Genomic DNA, 23333 nt, shown 5'->3' with positions numbered 1-23333 from the left:
GGCGTAAACCCGGGAGGCGGAGCTTGCAGTGAGCTGAGATCCGGCCACTGCACTCCAGCCTGGGCGACAGAGCCAGACTCAGTCTTAAAAAAAATAAATAAATAAATAAATAAAAAATAAAAAATAAATAAAAATCAAAAACATAGAGAGGATTGGGCCCAACTTCTTTTCTCATGTATTTTCTCTACCACACATCTAAACCTCTGACCTTGGACTTTATATCTAGAGCTTTTCCAAAAAGGCCATGTGTATTAGTCCATTCTCACATTGCTATAAAGAAATACTTAAGATTGGGTAATTTATGAAGAAAAGACATTGAATTGACTCTTGGTTCTGCAGGCTGAACAGGAAGCATGTTGCTGGCATCTGCTTAGCTTCTGGGGAGGCCTCAGGAAACTTATAATCATGGTGGAAGGTGAAAAGGGGGCAGGTGCACCACATGGCCAGAGCAGGAGCAAGGGAGTGTGAGGCGGAAGGTACCACACACTTTTATTTTATTTATTTATTTATTATTTTATTTTATTTTAGACAGAGTCTCGCTTTGTCACCCAGGCTGGAGTGCAGTGGTGCAATATCAGCTCACTGCAACCTCTGCTTCCCAGGTTCAAGCAATTCTCCTGCCTCGGCCTCCCGAGTAGCTGGGATTACAGGCATGTGCCACCACACCCAACTAATTTTTGTATTGTGAGTAGAGACAGGGTTTCACCATGTTGGCCAGGCTGGTCTCAAACTCCTGACCTCAAGTGATCCACCCACCTCAGCCTCCCAAAGTGCTGGGATTACAGTCATGAGCCACTGCACCCAGCCACCACACACTTTTAAATGACCAGATCTCACATGAATGCACTCAATATCATGAGGACAATATCAAGAAGGGATGGTGCTAAACTATTCATGAGAAACCATACCCATGACCAAATCACTCCTCACTAGGCCCCACCTTCAACACTGGGGATTACAACTAAACATGAGATTTGGATGGGGACACAGATCCAAACCATATCACTTGGTCTCCTAGTAATCACACAGCTGGCTTTTGGGGGAAGAAAGTTACTTATTTCATGTGAATCCAAGCATGAGGAATCTGCAGATTTTTTCCAGCAATATCAATTTATGTAAATACTTCATACTCATTCTTGGAGGAGACAAGCATTTCATTTAGTCATTGTTTTCAATCATATAAGGTAACTAGAGATCAAAGTTCTTTGAAGAGGATGGTTATAAAAAAAATACCCTTGAATTTTACAATGCCTTACACTTTTATTAGCATCACACAATGAATATTTGTCATTCTGTGGACTGTACGCAGAGTTTTCTCTCTGAAAATCCTGGCAAGGGAAATCTCTCTTTATTGATTCTGCTGGTCACAAATTATTATGAGAAATGCCCTTTTTTAGACATTATCTCTGACTCTAAGAAACTAAATGACAAAAAGTGAGAGGACAGTATTGTTTTCAAGTCCACTTAAATCACTTGAAATTTCTCTAGGATGATGCCAATTCATAGCCCCTACTCTGGTGCTGGAAACAGTCATTGAACTGAGCCCTCATCAGCCTCCATTTTGTGTTGAAGACGTGCGTGCCTGTAAATGTGATTGCCTGAAATCAACCTCTCTTCGTTCACAGAGGCAGCACAATTATCCCACCCTTTTTCAGGGCCCACCAGATCAGCTGGGATTTCAGACTTCCTCTCATCCCATTGGGAGGAAGCCTCCTTAGCCTTCTCTCTCCATCTTTCATGAGGCTTGTGGAAACCAGAGTTTGCAGCACAGATTCAGGCTTCTTCATTCTTCCTAGGCCCAAGTGTGCAAATGGTAGCATTTGTTTGTGAAAAACACTGCCATGATTCATGAGTCAAACAATGTTTTTCCTCCAATTTTTTTTTTTTAGACGGAGTATCGCTCTGTCACCCGGGCTGGAGTGCAGTGGCTCGATCTGGGCTCACTGTAAGCTCCGCCTCCCGGGTTCACGCCATTCTCCCGCCTCAGCCTCCGGAGTAGCTGGGACTATAGTCGCCCGCCATCACACCCGGCTAATTTTTTGTATTTTTAGTAGAGACAGGGTTTCACCGTGTTCGCCAGGATGGTCTCGATCTCCTGACCTCGTGATCCGCTGGCCTTGGCCTCCCAAAGTGTTGGGATTACAGGCGTGAGCCACTGCACCCGGCCTCCAAATTTTCAATGGCTAAGCTTTGAGGTTTAAAGAACAGAACATGTCTGACAACAGAATAGATTGGGTAAAATCAGGACTTTCTCAGAAAGCTGAGACTGTTATCACTGTACCCACCTGTACCCCTTCCTTCTGCCCTCAGGCCTCTGGCTGCCACTGCTCCTTCTCCAGGTCCCCACACTCTGTGGATGCCCTGAGGACAGAGTTCATAGCTGCTCTTCCGGTGGCTTCCTTCATTTAACCCTAAGCAATTTGGAATGACTTTTGGTTTTGTTTTGCTCCCTTCTGAGGTCCCAACCATAATAGAGATGACAGATGGAGATGTCCAGCCAGGCTATCCTGTCACCCTACTGGCCTGTACCATTTTGCCAACCATTAGAGAGAGGAGGGCCACATAAATCTACAACCTCCACCAAGACCCCTGGTGAAGAATGGCCGTGCTATTCTCTAGTGAAATGGTTCACATTTCATGCTATTCTCGTGGGAAATAGCTCCACAACCTAGTAAGAAACCCATGGCTGGGCGTAGTGGCTCATGTCTGGAATCCCAACAGTTTGGGAAGCTGATGTGGGAAGACCATTTGAGTCCAGGAGTTCAAGACCAGCCTGGACAACATAACAAGAACCCATCTCTATTTAAAAAATAAAAATAAATAAAATAAATAAATAATAATGACACTTCATGTCCCTTTGTTTTCTGTCTTTCTTTTCTTTAGCAACAAGATCTCATTATGTTGCCCAGGCTGGTCTCAAACTCCTGGGCTCAACAGTCCTCCCACCTCAGCCTCCCAAAGTGCTGGAATTACAGGCATGAGCCACTTGTGCCTGGCCTGTTGTCTTTCTTAGAGCCAAACTACCACAGAGCTCATCGGCCCTATCTAGTAGCCCATATACTCTCTAATGCCTGCTTCCTGTGTGTTGCAGTGACTGTAAGAGGTAGGCCACTGGGGTGGCTGAACAGAAGGGGATGATGAAAACTGCAGGTGATCATCAAGGGCTCGTTGCTGGTAGTATGTACTTAGTCGTTCTTGGCGTGGCTACACATGTTCAGTGTATTCAAGCTAGAGCTGTGTTTTTTGGGAAGTCAAAGTTGCTATTCATTCTCACAACAGAAAGAATGCTGACAAGTAGTATCATGTCACACAAGTAGTTTCATAATTATAGAGACCTCACTCTTTTTTATGTTGGAAAGGCCAACTAGTACAGAATTAAGGGATAATTATAAGAGAATGGAGGTCAACAAGAGTTTTTCTGAAAAGATAAAAATCCATGGGGATGGGGGTAGGGGATGGGGAGAGAGGAGAATGAGAAACCAATATTTGCTGCAAAGGCCTTGTTGATCAAGAACACAGCTAGACACAGTGGCATGTGCCTATAATCCCAGCTATTTGGGAGGCTGAGGCAGGAAGATCACTTGAGCCCAAAAGTGTGAGCCCAGCCTGGGCAACATAACAAGATCCAGTCTCTAAAAATAATTAATTAACTGATTTTAAAAAAAAGAAGAAGAAGAAGAACCAGTGATAACTGTTCCTCTTCATTCACCATCCTCTGTAAGCTAAGAATTTCCCCCAACGTATATAAATGCAGGACACATCCCACACATGCATTTGGCATATAAACATCCTATGTATTGTGATGCTTGGCAGAAACAAGTGTGCCCACCTTCTTTTACTGGAGCTTTGTTTTATATTGGGGTAGAAGAAGAATAGTTTCTATAATAACTAGGGGAGGGAAAAGTCCTATTCTGTGTTTCTATAAAGTTTGAGAATTAAATTGCGTGGTATAATAACCTATCAGAACATTGTAACATTTATTTTGCCCTATTTTGCTTTCTGATTCTTGTTCGTTCTTGGAAAAGAAATTGTAAATGTATTTTATCCAAAGCCATAAAGCAATTATTTAATGTAGTGGGGACTCTTAAAAATAAATACAAGCATCCTCAAGAAGTTCAGCCTATTAGGAAGATAAGACACAAAAAGAACGATCATATTAAGCAGAACGTGCTTTGCTGTATAAAATAAGTAAGCATACACAATGGTAAAGGAGAGATGGGGAAATGAGAGAAAACTTGAAGGAGATGTGATTTGAGCTGGGTCTTAAAGAATCTATGGGAATTCAATAGGCAGAGACAGAGAGAGAATTCCAAGCAGAAGGAATCATCAAACAAATGGCCTGGAGGTGGGAAAGCCCAAGGTATGTTCAAACGAGATCAAGTAAGCTGAGCACACTGGCTCATGCCTGTAATCCCAACACTTTGGGAGGCTAAGGCAGGCAGATCACTGGCGGTCAGGAGTTCAAGACCAGCCTGGCCAGCATGGCAAAACCCTGTCTCTACTAAAAATACAAAAATTAGCCAGACATGGTAGCACACACCTGTATTCCCAGCTATTCGGGAGGCTGAGGCAGGAGAATCGCTTGAACCTGGGAAATGGAGGTTGCAGTGAGCCAAGATTGTACCATTGCACTCCAACCTGGGCGACGGAGCTAGACTCCATCTCAAAAAAAAAAAAAAAAAAAAAAAACCCCACGACCAGACACAGTGGCTCACGCCTATAATCCCAGCACTTTAGGAGGTCGAGGCAGGCAGATCACTTGAGGTCAGGAGTTGGAGACCAGCTGGCCAACATGGTGAAACCCCATCTCTACTACAAATACAAAAATTAGCCAGGCATGGTGGTGAGCGCCTGTAGTCCCAGCTACACAGGAGGCTGAGACAGGACAATTGCTTAAACCTGGGAGGCGGGGGTTGCAGTGAGCCGAGATCGTGCTACTGCACTCCAGCCTGGGCGACCGAGTGAGACTCCGTCTCAAAAAACAAAAAAAGAAAAAAAAAAAAAAAACAGAGCAAGTAGCTGGATGTGGCTGAGCACTGGATCCCTGAAGTGGATGGTCATAGGGACACTAGAAACATGGACCTCTGTCTATTTAGCTGAGAATTCTGGATTAAATTCCTGGAAAGCCGCTGAAGGCTTTTAAGCACAAAAATGTCTTCAGAACTGCTGCAGGAATACATACAGGTAATGAGTAATTTTAGAATGGATATAACTGGTAGGGAAGAGGACAGAGAATTCTCTTGTTGGAATGGCTAGTCTTGAAGGTCTGGGTCAGGTTAAGACAAAAATGAAAACAGTAGAGAGCTGATTCACCGAGGCAAAATAGAGCCAGGCTAGGGTTCACAAATGGCCCTCGGGCAGATTCAGTGGACGTGAAGGAGTGACTAGAGTGTAGGATAAAGGGACAGTTATCCAAGGAGTTCTTGACTCTTCCATAATTTAGAAATGGAGTTGTTTGGAGAACTGCTGGTGTCTGAGGTATGACTGGACTGGTGGTTGAGGAACTGGAGATAAAAATTCTTGAAGTTGGGGAAATTTGTGAGACCATGAACATGAATGTTGAAATCTCAGAGGATGGGATAGAAAGCCCAGTGAAACAGGGACGGAAGTCACTACAGAAGATATTCCAGGAATATCCTGGAGGTTCCGTATGAGTGGAATTTGTCTCAAAATAAGAGTTTAAAAGGTGGTGGTAACAGAAAATGTATCTATAAACGGCAATGGGAAAGAAAAAGTATGTCAATACACATGAAAACTGAGAACACTGCATTCAGGGAGAGAAATCTGGTGATTGGAAACACAGATAGAAGAGAAAGTTTTCAGTGACTACCCTGTTGAATTTGGGATTTTAAACCATAAAAAATGCTTTAAATTAATTAGAAGAGTACTTTTTCTAATTAATTGGTTAATGTTTGTTTTTGTATACTGACCTCACCATTTCTTCCGAAAAATTGGCATGGGCTTGAGGGTAATGGTATTATCAAGGAAAAATCCTTGGTTCCTTTAAGGCAGAGGTGTGAAGGAAGGAAGTTGCTCATTGTAAAAGGGGTTTTTGTAGGACCTTGAAACCAGCTCATACTGAAGCTGCTACATTGTCTGGAGTAAATACCCAGCATTTGTCATCTCGCTGCAGGAAAATTTAGGACATGGACACACATGAGGAGTTTAGGAGCAGAAGTTTAACAGGCAAAAGAAGGAGGAAGAAAGAGAAAGGAAAACAGCTCTCTCTGTAGTGAGAGAGAGGGGTCTTTCCAGAGGACCGGCCAGTGGTAGATGTGCCGGATTTTATAGTCAGGTTTGAGGAGGCGGTGTCTGATTTACGTAACGCTCACAGATTGGTTCAATTAAGTGTGACATTTACATTGTGGGCAGGGAAGGCTGGCTGCCCCACCCTAATCTTATTATGCAAATGAACTTTCTCCTTGGCCTGCGCTATCTTGTCTGCTCCTTACTGTGCATGCAGCTGGCAGAGAAGGAAAGATGGGGCTGCCATTTTGAACTTGATTGGCACAACTACTGGCTTCTATGTCTGCAGCTTGATTTTATAGGCTGCTCTTTGTTAAAAAGGAAAATAATTAAAATATATATATATAATAAAGACAAGATCTCACTCTGTTGCCCAGGCTGTTCTCAAACTCCTGGCCTCAAGCAATCCTCCCACCTCTGCTTCCCAAAGTGCTGGGATTACAGGCATGCGCCACCATGCCTGGCAATGGCAGCAGTTTTAAGAGTAGCAATCGGCCAGGCGTGGTGGCTCATTCCTGTCCTCCCAGCACTTTAGGAGGCCAAGGCAGGCGGATAACTTAGGGTCAGAAGTTCGAGACCAGCCTGGCCAACATGGTGAAACCCCGTCTCTACTAAAAATAAGAAATAAGCTGGGCGTGGTGGGACCTGCCTGTAGTCCCAGCTACTCAGGAAGCTGAGTCAGGAGAATCACTTGAACCCAAGAAGCAGAGGTTGCGGTGAGCCAAGATTGCGCCACTGCACTCCAACCTGGGTGACAGAGTGAGACTCCATCAAAAAAAAAAAAAAAAAAAAAAAGAGTAGCAATCATCCTCCTCTTGTTCACAACAGCAATCTGTGTACTAACAATAGTTATTACAATAGCTGTTTACTAGAATAGCTCTCTGCTATCAACCATGGTTTACTATCAATTCGTGCTTCTAAAGAGTGACAGTACACAATAACCAATGGGAACAATGCTTTAGTAGAACAAACAGGTCACTGAGGGCAACAGAAATATGATCAATTACAATGCCATCCAGTAAGGGCCTAATAGAGATACGCAAAGTGTTAAAAGATAGGTTTGTGCTGGAGGAGGACTAGGGAGCCATCACTGTCAAAGGCAGTGAATTGAGCCCTGAATGTGAAAAGAAACTGGGGAGGGGCTCCCCAGGCACACACACACAGGTGTGAAGGCATGTAAGTACAAGGCGTATGAAGGAAAGAAAGAAGCTAAAGAATAGGGCCTAGGGAACCACAGAAGACGAGGTTGGATCTGGACTGAGATAGAGCTTGAACTTTATCCTTTTGCCAGTAGGAAGTAATCTGTATCTTAGAGTATCATTCACTCTAATGTAGAATGAATTAAAGAGGCAAAAGACTGAAGACAGAAAAACCATTCGGAATATAACAAGCAAGAGGAGATAAGGACTTGCCCCAGGCATGGTGCTGGGGATGGAGAGGAAAGAACTGCTGTGGAAATCCACCAGGGGAGGTGGCCAGCGAGAAAGTAGACTACAGTAAAAGGAGGAGTCTTGAAGGAGGTTCTTATCTGCTCATCAAGGTTGAGTCTGCCTTGATGAGGGACATGTGCTTGCCACCACTATTGATGAATGACTGAAACAGATACAAGAAGATTAGGGAGAACACCATAACTTCAAGAGAAATACAAAGTAAGAACTAGAACTTAGTTGCGAGTGGTCTCTAAAAGTCTTAAACACTCCTGGGTTTATCTACCTGTTTCTCATTAACTTTTTTTTTTTGAGATGGAGTTTCGCTCTGTTGCCCAGGCTGAAGTGCAATGGCGAGCTCTTGGCTTACCGCACCCTCTGCCTCCAGGTTCAAGTGATTCTCCTGTCCCAGTCTCCAGAGTACCTGGCATTACAGGCATTGCCACCATGCCCGGCTAATTTTGTACTTTTAGTAGAGACAGGGTTTCTCCATATTGCCCAGGCTGGTCTCGAACTCCTGACCTCAGGTGATCTACCCGCCTTGGCCTCCCAAAGTGCTGGGATTACAGGCATGAGCCACCGTGCCCGGCTCTCATTAACCTTCAAGAAATAGGTATGTAGAAGTAAAAGAGCAAATTCTTGCCTGTGTGTGTGTGTGTGTGTGTGTGCGCGCGCGTGTGTGTCTAATCAGCAATTGAATGATTAGTAATAATCACATTTTCTCCCACTGAAAAAAACTTCTAAAAGAAATCTCGTCTTCATAACTTATTTTCAATTATAAAAAGAAGAATATTAACTTTTCAAATCTGCTTTCTGAATGTCCCTCTTTCCTTTCTAATAATGCTTTTGTTTTTCCTGAACAAATATCTCAATGCAGAAAATTTTAAAGAAAAAAATGAAATATACAAATAACATGAATTATGCAGGACTCTGTTGGCAATTGAAAGGATTTGGCTTCTACTGTGAGTGAAATATGAATCATTTCCAGGTTTTGCCCAAGGGGGTGTGTGATCCTGGCTTTTAAGAAATTATTATTCCTGCTCTGCTAAGAATAAACTACATGAGGGCAGGAGTAAAATAATCTATGACTATTTCTTTAAAATAGATTATTTAAAATGGAATTACTTCATCAAGACTATATTTACTTAGGTTCTCTTAAAGATCATATTCCCATTATTTGTGAATGAGTATGTGTGGGAGAATATATCTGTTTCAAAAGCACTTAAGGAGTACAAATGCAAAATCTGTTTTCAACCTTTATGAAAACAACTGGCTCCATCTCAGACTAAAATAATCAACCTTTTGTGGCATGGTTGCCATTTCTGCTCAAGTGCAGCCATGAAGCAGGAAAACATGCATTGCCAATTGGAGTCAGGTGGAATTACAAATCCCTTCCCTTATTTAACAAGCATTTATGGAGCACCTAACATGTGCCAGGCACGAGGCTGCTCCTGAGGATACAGCAATAACACTGACCCAGCCTCTGCTCTGACTTCAAAGGCAAATAATCTGAGAGCTTTTTTTCTTGTAGTGTTTATACATAAAATGTTTATAGTTGCTGCAAGTACTGTAAAGAGAGAGAAAGAGATAGGGGTATTATGATCCTAGGCAACCATGAGCTGTATGATCAAAGAAAATAAATTGCTTCTTCCTCAAGGAAGTCTGACTTGAATTCCAGGTGGAAAAAAAAAAAAAAAGTAGCAAAGAGCAAAGGCCAGAGGCAGGAATGAATATAAAATTCTGAGTAACTAAAAGAAGGCTAGAGTGACTAGAACACAGAGATGGGGAGGGGAGGGAAGGTGGGAAAAAGAAACAAGGGATGGGAGTGATCCAAGACAAAACTAGAAGTAATACCGGCTCAGGTAGCCCAGAATGTTGTAAGCCACATTAAGGATTTTGACAGTTTTGCGAAGAGCAGTGGGAGATTATTAAACAGTTTCAATCAAGAGCCAAGCAAGCTAAACTTAGATGTTCTTAATAAGGTAAACTAAAATCAAACTAGCAGATTGACCTTGATCTCAGTGTGCTTAGTTATGGGAGAGTTAATGTTAGATGATTTACCAACCAAAGAAAGCACGTTTTGCTTAAATGACAGTTAGCAAACATTAATTTCAGGATATGGTTAATACAAGCATGTGTAATCAGAATTGTGATTTACATTTAGGCACACTGAACTAGCCATTACTTAGAAATTTCTCATAAAGATACCACTATATTATGCTTGATTGCACTTGTAGAAAACAAACCCTTGAATTTTCACTTTAGGCTTAGAGAACAATCACCATTTTTGCAAATCCTTTGCCAAATGAAAATGAAAACTTCTAGGATGAATTTCTTTCTGCAGGGTAGAGATTACACTCACGTAAAGATTTAGCTGACAACTACCAAAAAAGAATTGGGGGAATAAATGGGAGAAACAGCTGTCCAGGAAGTTATCAGTTGCCAGGTTTGCTTGTAATGCAGAGAAATTCCCAGGAAGTCAAAGAGTGCTCATTGGTGATTGCACGTCTTTTGAAATCACATCAGAGGTCTCCATTTTCTAGCCTCTTCTCTTGAAAATGAATATCTGTTTCCAGGCTCCCACAGGATGTATAATTTTGCACAGTTGTTCGTAGCTATTGGCACCATTTATCTCTCTAGTCATCCACTGTTCCATGTTGTATAAGTCTGAATATGCTTTGCAGACACACTTTAAAAGACGGTAGTTAAAGCGATCTCACTTTGATCGTCTTACTCCAGCAATACAATTTTTAGGGGTTTGGTTTTGTTTTGTTTTTAAACAATATGCACTTTTCCTATCATCATAATGAAATGCGAAATGTTCCCTTGTCCCCACCGCACACCCTATGTGGCTCACTTCTTCAGTGCCTCACTGCTCAAACCTCTAGGGGAGCACACAGACAGGCAGGCTGCAGGACTCCGACCCCACGGCAGTGTCTGGGGTGAACGTTGACAGCTGAAGCCCCAATGGGCGTGTGTTACAGGGTGCTCTTTTAGTTTAGCCGTCTATAGGCCGCTTGTGTTAGTTCAATTAGATCCCCTTCCTCATCACAAGGACAGAGAGCTTTCTGTATCCGGGTTCTTGCCTTGGTGCACCGGAAGAATTGGATCACGTGGGGGTTTGGAGAATGAGTGGAAAGTTGTGTTGAGTAGAAGTAGTTCTCAGCCCTTGAGGAGACCAGAAGGAAGAAGGCCTTCCCCTAGAGTTGGGCCACTCGCTGCCCGGCTCTCCTTTGACTGCTCCGGCCAAACTCCGCCTCATTCCGCAGGTCGCCGGTCGATGTCCTGTCGCGGGTGGATGTCCTGTCGCGGGTGGATGGCCTGCCGCCGTGCCGGAGTCTATGGATGTGCTCTTCCGCAGACATGCTCTCGAATGACCAGACACATGACCAACCACTTGTGTCTTCTTCTGCCGATGTGTTTCTCAAGACGTCCAGTCGCTTGTGTTTTTTCCTTGCTAGGGTCTCGAGTTTTTATGGGCGCAGGATGGGGTTGTGGTGGGCCAAGGTGGTCTTGGAAAATGCAACATTTGGGCAGGAAGGCGGGAGTGCCTGTCCTCACCTAGGTCCGTGGGGATAGAGCCCTAGCCAGGGACCACGCCCTTCTCTACCCAGCACTTTCCTTCCCTTCTTCCGTATCATTTAAAGGGATCACGCTCTTCCCTTCCCAGCACTCCCGTATCAATAATATGCAAGATTTTAAAGATGCAGTGCAAAATAAGAAAAACATCTGGAAAGTTTGGAACCGTAAAACCAGTCTGCATTGTCTTTCTTAAAGAGTGAAATTGTACAATATTTATTTTCATTCAACAAACACTTATCTATCACTTGTAAGGAGGATTTGTCAGCCTTTGTTCAAAGATGCTGTACAAATACTAACATGTCAAATATTATGTAGAACATTCTGTTTCTTTTTTATTTATTTATTTTGAGACAGAGTCTCACTGTGTTGCCCAGGTTGGAGTGCAGTGGTGCGATCTCAGCTCACTGCAAGCTCTGCCTCCCAGGTTCAAGCGATCTCCTACCTCAGCCTCCCAAGTAGCGCCCGCCACCTCGCCTAGCTAATTTTTGTATTTTTAGTAGAGACAGGGTTTCACCATGTTGCCCAGGATGGCCTCTACTACTAAAAATACAAAAATCAGCTGGGTGGTGGTGTCGCATGTCTGTAATCCCAGCTACTCAGAAGGCTGAGGCAAGAGAATCACTTGAGCCTGAGAGGTGGAGGTTGCAGTGAGCTGAGATGCACCACTGCACTCCAGCCTGGGCAACAGATTGAGATCCTATCTCCAAAAAAAAAAAAAAATTGACAGATTAGCGACAGGGCACAGTGGCTCAGGCATGTAATCTCAGAGCTCTGGGAAACTAAGCAGGAGGATCGCTTGAGGTCAGGAGTACCAGCCTGGACAACACAGTGAGACCTCATCTCGAAAAAAAAAAAAAAATTGAAAAATAAGAAAATTAGCAGGGTGTAGTGGCGGGCACCTGTAGTCCCAGCTACTATGGAGGCTGAGGCAGGAGGATTCCCTTGAGCCCAGGAGTTCGAAATTGCAGTGAGCTGTGATTGCACCACTGCACTGCAGCTTGAATGACAGAGCAAGACCCTCTCTCTAAAACAAATTTTAAAGTTGTTTAAAAAAACTGTTTAAATTGACAGATTAGAATCTAATCAGTTTCTTTCCAGAGCTACTTGAACATCTCAGGAGATTCTAAGGATGGAAAAGGAAGGAGTTTTAATTGCAGAGTTTCATTCCATGTCTTGTCAAACCAGGTCTAGATTTGCCATTTAGAGCTGCATTCTCTGATCCTGTGTTTTCAGAGAGGTTTCTCCATGTAGATGAAACAATGAGCTGCATCCTTCCTCGGATTGGTAGGTGTTCTTTGGGCCTTATATGTGTGGCGTAACAACAGCACACAAACGCCAGGGGGCAATGCAGTGTCACCGAAGAATCATAGGAAACTCGGGTCTGGCTTTGACTAAGAACATTGGCAGCATCCTGGGGCAAAGGTGAAATCCTTACTAACAAGAGTTTCACAAAGGAAAAAATATGTTTAAAAATCCTTTCTTTGAAAGCTTCCTGCATTGTCATCAAAATTGTCCTTCAGTATTTGTGCACAGCTGGAAGTTTTGTGATATTATTTGCAAAAGATTTACTTTTCATTTTTTCTTAATGCGGCTGCCTAGTCTTTCCTGGAAAGTTTCCTGGGCCTTTCTGCGTAGGAAAGATTATTCTAACCAACTCTGGGCTAGCCTGGATCACATTGTTAGGACTCTGTTGCGTCCTCTGCCTGACCGCGGGGCTCTCTTCCCCCGGTGCTCATTCAGCGCTTCCAGCTGCCTCTGCGGTTGGAGTCGGGCTCCCTTTAAGGTAATTCCAGTCCGGGCCTGTGTTTTGTTTCCAGCTCGGCAACCGCCAGGTGTCTGCCCTCCCTTAACCTCCAAGGATGAGAGATCAAAGGTGCCCCTACATCTGCCTCCTGCCCAGCTCTTTAATCTGTTACATGTTCAAAAGGGACAAATGCAGTATTGTGCACTCAGGGAGGGAGGACAAATCAGAGAAATGGAAATGGGCAGAGCCTCAGAATGTGTTAACTTACGTAAATGATATGGAATATGCCTGTCTACATATTAGCCCTGCTACGGTGGAGGTGTTTTCTTCTTGAAAGAGCAAGAATATTATGGAGAAATGGAAATCCTCTTTTCTCCAGTTGGAACCCTACTAAACCCATTTAATGAAATATTGTACACAGACCCATTTGGAGGTCATTATTAGGAGAAATATAAAGAGGTAAAACAAAATATTTTTTAAATTTATGAAATGGAAATTACATAAAGGGCACTTGTAGAGACCTGGGCTTATTTTATACACCGCAAAAATGATAAAGTAATCTTTAAGTAGAGCAGATATTTTAAGGACTATTTCCAGCGGAGCATGTATTTTCCATATCCATAGAGCTAAGTAGGGGAATGCATTTTTAAACAGTAGGAATACAGATAAGGCATTAAGAAAATAATACTGAGAGCAATGGGTATGGAAGGTACAGAATTTACCTAGCTATCAGGACTCAGGAAGCAGCAATTACTTCTTCCATTTTTAGAGGAAGGGGGTGGGGGTGGGGGAAGAGCTCCTGATCTAGTAACAAATTGTTTCTAAACTTAAATTGAGAAACATTTTAAACAGTTTGAGCATCCACGATTTTCTTTAGACTTTTAGGAGAGCTCTCTAACTTCCAACTACAGACATAAATGTGAACAGGCACTGATTACTTTTTTCTCTATGCATTCCTGCGCCCACACACCCAGAGGCTCTCTTATGCTTCCTCTTCCCCAGCGGTTACAAAAAGGAACTCCAGCAACTTCAGTTGTGCTTAGCTGCCTTCACAGACAATAGCAAAGCAGGACCAGTGGCCTCATATTAAGTCACACTGTCTTTCCCCAGTTACAATGGCTGAGAACCCAGATTTTCACAAGGTGCAAAGAAAAGAATATTGACATGGTTATTAAAAGCTATGGTGAGAAGGGAGTCTTTATCAGTTGCTTCAAATATTTCATTCACCTTCTTGACAAATATTTATTCTGCACTTACTATGTCCAGACATGGTGCTGAACTCGGGGAATTCACTGGTGATCAAAAGCAGTCTTACCCTTTGTTCTCATGCAGTTTACCATTTAGGGGTGGAGACTAGCATCAATCAAATAATCACAGAGATAACTGCACTGAAACAAAGAAACAGTTCTTGTGGGAGAATCTACTGTAACAAAGTGACTAATCTAGAGGCTCAGGGAGAAATTCCCTGAGAAAACCCTCATTAGCTGGGAGTCAAAGGATCAAGAAGGGTGAGGGATGGCACGTGATAATTCTGCATTAAATATTAGTAGAACTGAAAGGGTGATGTGGCTGGAGTACCAAGAGCTAAGGGACAGGGCACATATGTAGCCAGAAAATGTATGCACAGCTGACTATGTCTGTCATCTGTTGCTACATACCCTATTACCCCAATGTGGAGCAGCTGAAAAACAATCCTTGTATTATACCTTATGATTTTGAATCAGGAATGTAGGCAGGGTTCAGCTGGGCAATTCTTCTGTTTCACATTCAGCTAGAAGTTGGTGTAGTAGTCAGAGTTCTCCAGAGAAATAGTATATCCATATATGTGTGTGTGTGTGCATATATGTATACTGACCCATAATTATGTAGGCTGAGAATTCCCAAGATCTGCAGTCAGCAAGCAAGCTGGAAACCCAGGAGAGCCAATGGTATAGTTCCAATCTGGGTCCAAAGACCTGAGAACCTGGAGAGCAATTACGTAAGTTCCAGTTCAAGTGGAAGTCCAAAAGGAGGAGAAGACTGATGTCTCAGCAGGGAGAGAGAATTCTGTCTTACTTGGCCTTTTTGTTCTATTCAGGACTTCAACTGATTGGACAAGAACCACACACCTTAGGGAGGGAAGTCTGCTTTACTCAACGAACTGATCCAAATGTTAATCTCATCCAGAAACACCTTCACACACACTCTGAATAATGTTTGTTCAAATCTCTGGGCACCTCATGACCCAGTTGAGTTGACACACAAACTAACCATCACAGGCTGGCCTAGAGAGTCCAAGACGGCATTATTCACATGCCTGGCACCTTGATTTCCATGGCTGGGAGTGTGGGCTCCTGATCAATAGCAATATGGTAACTGTTGATTAGAGCACCTGTAATTGGCAGCCTTGCGGCTTCAAGACCCCTTACATGTCAGTTCACGGCTTCCAGTTTAGATTGACCTTTCCTATCCAAGAGATAGGAAATCTTAAGGTCTTAAGGTCTGAGCCCAGATGCTGGCAGAGCATCATTTCCATCATATTCCTAGTGATGGCCAAAGCAGTCCACAAGCCCACTCAGATCAAAGGGAATAACGAAGATGCCACCTCTGAATGGGAAGAGTTTTAAATAATTTGTGGCCATGATTAGTCATCCATGCTTCAGCCTCTGGACACAAATTATTCACATCTTCTGTAAGGCAGAATATGCTCACCCCTTCTAAAGACTTACCTCATCCCAAGCTCAAGTTTGAGATTCAGGTTCTTACCATCTAAATAAAGTTCAGTTGCTGATGGGGCCCATTTGATGCTGTTGTCTAGTACAATTTCTCTCAATATGAAGACCTGTGAACTAAAAACACAAGGTATCTGCCTCATATATGCCCAACATATACTGATAATACAGGGATGGGATAAGTGCTTGGGATACTCCCACTCAAAGAGTGGATAAACAGCTATACGCCAGGTATTACCATAGCAAGTCTGAAATTCACATGCTGCCAGTTCCTTGGCTACAGGGCCCAGTGCTACTCTCCGGAATGATTCTCTGCAGCTCTTGGATCCACCCTCTAGACTCTTGTTGCACCTTCTGAGTTGTCCCCTTTCCATAGGAAATAGCACTTTCAGCTGAATAATCTTCTCAGTTTATGTTTCACCCATAAAAGTTTGGGGGCTCTAAGGACTCTTTGCACTTTACCTCTGCCTGCTTTCTGCAAGCTGATTATGTGTGTACCAATACACTTCTCTTGTAATCTTTGTGGGCATCCTTTGAATCTTATTAGGTTTCATTCTGTTAAATGAAACACACATCCACAATTCTCTTCAAGACAGTCCCTTCTTTGGTCTAGGCTCAGAGTTGGGGTGCTGTGGGACAATACCCTTAGGATTCTTTTTTTCTTTCTTTTTTTTTTTTTTTGAGACGGAGTCTCGCTCTGTCACCCAGGCTGGAGTGCAGTGGCACGATCTCAGCTCACTGCAAGCTCCACCTCCTGGGTTTACGCCATTCTCCTGCCTCAGCCTCCAGAGTAGCTGGGACTACAGGCGCCCACCACCTCACCCGGCTAGTTTTTGTATTTTTTAGTAGAGACGGGGTTTCACCGTGTTAGCCAGGATGGTCTCGATCTCCTGACCTCGTGATCCGCCCCTCTCGGCCTCCCAAAGTGCTGGGATTACAGGCTTGAGCCACCGTGCCCGGCCACCCTTAGGATTCTTAAAAGCCTTTTTGTCTATTTTAGAAACTCTATGAGGTACAGGCATATAAAAGTATTTTACAGCCACCCCCTAGGAATGTTAAAACAATTTTTGTTTTGTTTTGTTTTGTTTTACTCAACACATTCTAGCTCTTTATTGTCTCCAAATTTTGTTTGAAAACTGAACAGTTCTTTTTTGACTTGTCTTTCTCTACCTGCACCTTTTATTAGTGTAGCTTTTAAAAAAAATTTTAGGCCGGGCACGGTGGCTCACGCCTGTAATCCCAGCACTTTGGGAGGCCGAGGCGGGTGGATCACAAAGGCAGGAGATCGAGACCATCCTGGCTAACACGGTGAAACCCCATCTCTACTAAAAATATTTTTTTTAAAATGAGCCGGGCACGGTGGCGGGCGCCTGTAGTCCCAGCTGCTTGGGAGGCTGAGGGAGAATGGCGGGAACCCGGGAGGTGGAGCTTGCAGTGAGCCGAGATCGCGCCACTGCACTCCAACCAGGGGGACAGAGCGAGACTCCGTCTCAAAAAAAAAAAAAAAAAAAAAAAAAAACTTTTAAAATAAAAATGGCACTTTAAGCATTCTGCCTAGGAATTTTCTTACTAAAATCCATGGGTTCATTGAGTATATTTTCTATTTTCCACATTACTACAAGTGATAATGTTGGCAAATTCTCTGCCACTACCTTTTCTCCAGGCCCCAGTGACAATTTTCGGTGTTCCCAGGCTTCACCAACAGTCTCCTCAAGACCTTACAGCTGGCCGGGTGCAGTGGCTCACGCCTGTAATCCTAGCACTTTGGGAGGCCGACATGAGTGGATTGCCTGAGCTCAGGAGTTCGAGACCAGCCTGGGCAACATGGTGAAACCCTATCTCTTCTAAAATACAAAAAAATCAGCCAGGCATGAGAGGCTGAGGCATGAGAATTGCTTAAACCCAGGAGGCGGAGGTTGCAGTCAGCCAAGACCGTGCCACTGCACTCCAGTCTGGGCAACAAAGTGAAACTCTGTCTCAAAAAAAAAAAAAAAAAAAAATAGATATTATAGCTTCTTCCTTCTGCCTAAACTTGACGCTTAGGCTTAGCTGATGTTTATCAGAGTGTCTGCACGTGGCCTTTCCATCAGAACTGTCTTAGGACTTGTAACCTGCTGTCTCAGGCTTCCCAGAAGGAGTGCTCCATGAGACCAGAGGGCAAGCTGCCTGTTTCATGAGATCTGGGCAGAGAGCATCATTTCCTCTGTATTCTAATGGTGAAAAGCAGCCACAGAGTTTACCCAGATTCAAGGAGAGGAGACACAGCCTCCACCTCTCTGTGGGAGGAGTATGGAAGAATTTGTGGCAATTTTTATTCACCTATAACTGACATGATAGAGGGTTTTGCAGGTAATGTTAAGGCTTTTTATCTTAAGAATTTCACTGGGCACTGTGGTACATGCCTATAATCCCAGCTACTTGGAAGTCTGAGGCAAGAGGATCACTTGAGCACAGCAGTTGGAGACCAGCCTAAGCAATATAGTGAAACTTCATCTAAAAAATAAATGAATAAAATAAGACTTGGAAGGCTATTACATGAGCTTTAGAAAAAGTCACTCCAGCTGCAGCAAGGGAATAACTTAGAAAAAGGATATTAAAGGCTGAAGTTCTTTTTTAGTTCCTCTTTCTCTATTGTGCCTTATCATACAGTTTCGTGTGAACATTGCTGTCATAATTTGGCCCAGGGTGATGACAGTTGAGACAAGAGAACTGCAGATTATTGAGGTATTTGAATATAAAGTTAACTAACTAATATTTCTTGAAGTCCATTTAGGGCATAATTTTGTCTCCAAGTAGCCAATAAACTTACTTCTCAGAGACCTTGCCAACACTGGAACCCTAAAACACCTAAAAATTTACTATAAGTTACATGTATTCACTCTACACATAGATTTTGACTAACTCCTTATAAAGAACAGCCTCTAAGTAGAAATAGACAGTGGTCAATATAATGAAATCTGAGTACTCAGCTCAATAACATCCATAATGGAAATAACATATTTGAAGTACATTTGCTGGGATTGATAAGATCCTCCTTGAGGATACTTGGGAATGATCACTTTTTCATTCAGTAAATATTTTTTGTGTGTTTGCTCTATGCTACAAACTTCTAGGCAGAGGAGTTCCAGTAGCAAAGAAAACAGACCAGGTTCCTGCTCTCATTCTGATTATATTCTAATGAGGAGGACAGATGTAAACAAGGAAGCAGATGTAAAATCAATGAGATAACTGCAGTGATAAGTGCTATTTTTAAAAAATATAAGAAAGCCAGTTGTGGTGGCATGTACTTGTAGTTCCCGCTACTTGGGAGGCTGAGGCTGGAGAATTGCTTGAGGGCAGAAGTTCAAGGCCAGCCTGGCCAACAAAGTGAGATGCCCCCCGCCATCCTTTTAAAAAATAAAAATTAAATAAATAAATAAATAAAAGAGAGCAATGGGGTAGAGAGTTATTTCTGGCCTGCTCTAAATACAGTCATCAAGGAAGACTCTCTGAGGAAGTTATATTTGAAGTCAAATATGAACAAAAGAAAAGAGCTGGCTATAGGAAGATTGAGCAGTTTAGGGCAGCAGGCAAGAGAGACTGAGCAGCAAGTACACTAGCCAAGGGCAGAAAGGAAAGAGCATTGCAAAGCACAGAGAAAAACCATGTGGCTAATGGGTCTGGAATAAGGGGAACAGTCACGTGAGATGAAGTAGAAGAAATAGGGAAATAGGCCGGGCGTGGTGGCTCACGCCTGTAATCCCAGCACTTTGGGAGGCCGAGGCAGGCAGATCACGAGGTCAAGAGATCAAGACCATCCTGGCCAACGTGGCGAAACCCTGTCTCTGCTAAAAATACAAAAATTAGCTGAGTGCGGTCGGGCATTCTTGTAGTCCCAGCTAGTTGGGAGGCTGAGGCAGGAGAATCGCTTGAACCTGGGAGGTGGAGGTTGCAGTGAGCCGAGATTGCACCACTGCACTCCAACCTGGGTGGCAGAGGGAGACTCCGTCTCAAAAAACAAGAAAGAAAAAGAAAATATTGAGCTGAGAGAAAAACAGTTGAGTTTGTTTTCTGTTGTTGTTTTCAGTTGTATTTTTCAAACACTTCTGCAGACTATGAAAAAGAAACCAAGGGGAGGGGGGTAGCATCCGTGTGTGTGTGTGTGTGTGTGTCTATATATACATATAAAAATATATGTGTTACGGCTTACCCTGAATTCCAGGCAATGTCAATGTCAGCCTCTTACCAGATAATGTCTGTTGTGTGTCCTGGAAGTCAGCAGTGCTATGTGTAGCTTTTAACATCAACATCAATCCCCTCTTAAGTATTCAAATTTTTAAAAAACATTTACATTTTGAGATAAATGATCTTTCCCACTCGTTGTACAATTTTGTGTATCATGTTAATATAAGGTATCCAACTAGATATAGCTCGTTCTAAATTTTCACTGTAACATATTACTTCCCAATATAAAGGCCTACCCTACTATACAGAATAATTTGACTTGGGGTTTACAAATATGCGAAAAGTCTATTTGGAGCTAATGAATCACATGTTTTTCTTAACATAAGGTTTATAATTAGAGATCTCATTTTTGTTTGTATTTGAGCTTACCTTGTTTTCCCAAGTCAATAAATGATTATTGGGCTGTCCTTCACTGCCACCCCTGTCTTCCCTGAGAATTTGTTTAAATTTTCTTGTTTTCTTGCATGAATCCTGTTTCTACATACTGATCAGAGCACATTGTTATCTTTTCAGTTGAATGACATTTGCTGACATCATGATTATGCTCAAAAATGAATATGGCTGAAAAACTTGTTATTCTGATGTATATAATAATTCTACTCTGAAAAGATGAGGTCATTGTTTAATAAGTCAATTACTTGTACCTGACTTTGCGTCTTGGTTTAGTTGCCTGACCAAAAGAACATCAAATCCAGTCAAATCCATTGATATTGTGATTATACTAGTTGATTGTCAATGACTGTTATTTCCAAGACAATGTATGCATAGTTTATTTTTGCAATGAAAGGCTTTACAGGTTTTGAAATAACTGGCAAAATAATAGCAAATCCTAAGTTTACCTCCATTTGTCTTGTTCAATTAAATTATAACCCCCTTTATGAAGATCTCAGGGAGGATCCTGAAGTTCAAGGTCTTCCCTGGGCCTGAGCAGAAAGAAGCATCAGTTATGGCAGTGGTACCCTAAAGCGGGTTCATACGGGCTTGCAAGAGCCAGATGTTACAGTTTCAGACATTTTGGAAGCCCATTACTACAAATTAAAATGTATAACTTACAATTAGATAAATTATATCAAAAACAAAGTTATAAATATTTAAAACTCATCATTTCCTAGTCATGTTTCTATCCATGCTCTTGAGGTTACATTCTACCATACCCGTATGGTGGAAATACTACGTGCTGGTGTGGTCACTGCACATCTCTGCCCAACTTTACATACACTGACAAATATGCCATGGTTCGAGTACTGACATAGTATGGAAGCTGAAAGAGGCTTTAATTTAATAAAAATAATTTATATCACATAAAAGATATAGTAACAGTAACTTTGTTGGGAAAAGGGTAAACTGGGATGCAACTGAATGAATGATTGTTGATCATGGTTGAACTGCTGGCTACAGATACAAGAGTTTGGCCAAGATGAACAAAAGAATTCCATGGCAACCAATTCTCTATATGGAATTTGCCATAAAGAATACTGTATATTTCACTGTTACTTGTAGACTGTGTGCCACATATCCTTCGTATCAGCAAAATTTATAATAAACATATGGACATATATATGCATACTTCCTCCCCTAGAGAGTTTCTTATTGAACGTTGGACCAGCGTTGGACACCACTGGTTATGCAGGAAAGATGAAATTCAATAGGAAACAAGCTTCAAAGCAGCTTTTCCAGAAAGTCATAAGGAAGAGCAATGTGAACATAATCTGTTCAAATCAGTGTGTGTTCATGCTGATACCAATTCGATTTACCAGTATTGAAAAGAATTTTATTTGCAAACTCCTCCAGTTTGAAAGAGAACCAGGACTTCAACCAAATGAAACTGCAGACATTTTTGTTCAGCCTAAATGATCATGACTATTGCATAAGATTAGATATTATTTATTTATAACTATGACTTATAAAAAATGCTTTTCAAAGGTCTTAGTTTATCTTAGTTTGGTATTTTCACCTTTAAATTCACCAAAAAGCCAGACGCAGTGGCTCACGCCTGTAGTCCCAGCACCTTGGGAGGCCGAGGCGAGTAGATCACAAGGTCATGAGATCAAGACCATCCTGGCTAACACAGTGAAACCCCGTCTCTACTAAAAGTACAAAAAATTAGCAGGGCGTGGTGGTGGGCACCTGTAGCCCCAGCTACTCGGGAGGCTGAGGCAGGAGAATGGCGTGAACCCAGGAGGCAGAGCTTGCAGTGAGCTGAGGTCACACTACTGCACTCCAGCCTGGACGAAAGAGCGAGGCTCCGTCTTAAAAAAAAAAATTTTTTTTTCACCGAAAAGGTGCATAAATATCAGTCAGGGGTACTGACTTGCTTCATGAAAAACTTGAGTTGCTCAGATAACCCATTCAGTCTCTCGCTTGCGGGAGCTGAAAGCTAAACCCATCAGACCAAGAAAAGGGCTCTGGCCCAACCACCCCAGAGAAGAAAGTTACCAGATCACACCATGGTTTTTCTGTTTTTGTTTTGTTTTGTTTTGTTTGAGACGGAGTCTCGCTCTGTCGCCCAGGCTGGAGTACAGTGGCATGATCTCGGCTCACTGCAAACTCCACCTCCAGGGTTCACGCCATTCTCCTGCCTCAGCCTCCCGAGTAGCTGGGACTACAGGCACTTGCCACCACGCCTGGCTAATTTTTTTGTATTCTTAGTAGAAACGGGGTTTCACCATGTTAGCCAGGATGGTCTCGATCTCCTGACCTCGTGATCCACCCACCTCGCCTCCCAAAGTGCTGGGATTACAGGCGTGAGCCACCGCGCCCGACCCACACCATGGTTTTTAACCATCTGTTACATGTTTCTTTTTTTTTTTTTTTTTTTTTTTTTTTTTGAGACGGAGTCTCGCTGTGTCACCCAGGCTGGAGTGCAGTGGCCCGATCTCGGCTCACTGCAAGCTCCGCCTCCCGGGTTTACGCCATTCTCCTGCCTCAGCCTCCGAGTAGCTGGGACTACAGGCGCCCGCCACCACGCCCGGCTAGTTTTTTGTATTTTTAGTAGAGATGGGGTTTCACCATGTTAGCCAGGATGGTCTCGATCTCCTGACTTCGTGATCCACCCGCCTCGGCCTCCCAAAGTACTGGGATTACAGGCTTGAGCCACCGCGCCCAGCCTGTTACATGTTTCAACAGAAACTCTGTCCTAACATGCATCAAATGATCTCTATATACAGTACCATAGAGGAAGTGCTTGTCCCTGGCGTCCTATTGTGTGAACTTTTATTGATCCATAATCTGGTATAATGTATACACAGAAATAAGTCACTCAGACAGACTTGGCTTTTGTCCCATCCAAAAACATGTTTGATCTCATTTTTAGTGAAAAATTTCCCCAAATGGTTTTAGTGGGGGAAAAGAAGACATCCATGAAACCTGGTTAAGACTAAACATTATTTTATTTTTGAA

At 42.8% G+C, this 23333-nt stretch overlaps 1 protein-coding gene across 17 annotated transcripts in view; it reads left to right on the top strand.

Moving 5' to 3' along the window:
* DLGAP1 (DLG associated protein 1) overlaps positions 1–23333 on the top strand; it is a 959039-nt gene that overhangs the window by 779904 nt on the left and 155802 nt on the right. The gene's annotated exons all lie outside the window — the stretch shown is intronic.

Source organism: Macaca thibetana, chromosome 18 (assembly GCF_024542745.1).
Source record: "Macaca thibetana thibetana isolate TM-01 chromosome 18, ASM2454274v1, whole genome shotgun sequence".
Classification (NCBI taxonomy): Eukaryota; Metazoa; Chordata; class Mammalia; order Primates; family Cercopithecidae; genus Macaca; species Macaca thibetana.
This window is presented reverse-complemented; position numbering and strand designations above follow the sequence as displayed.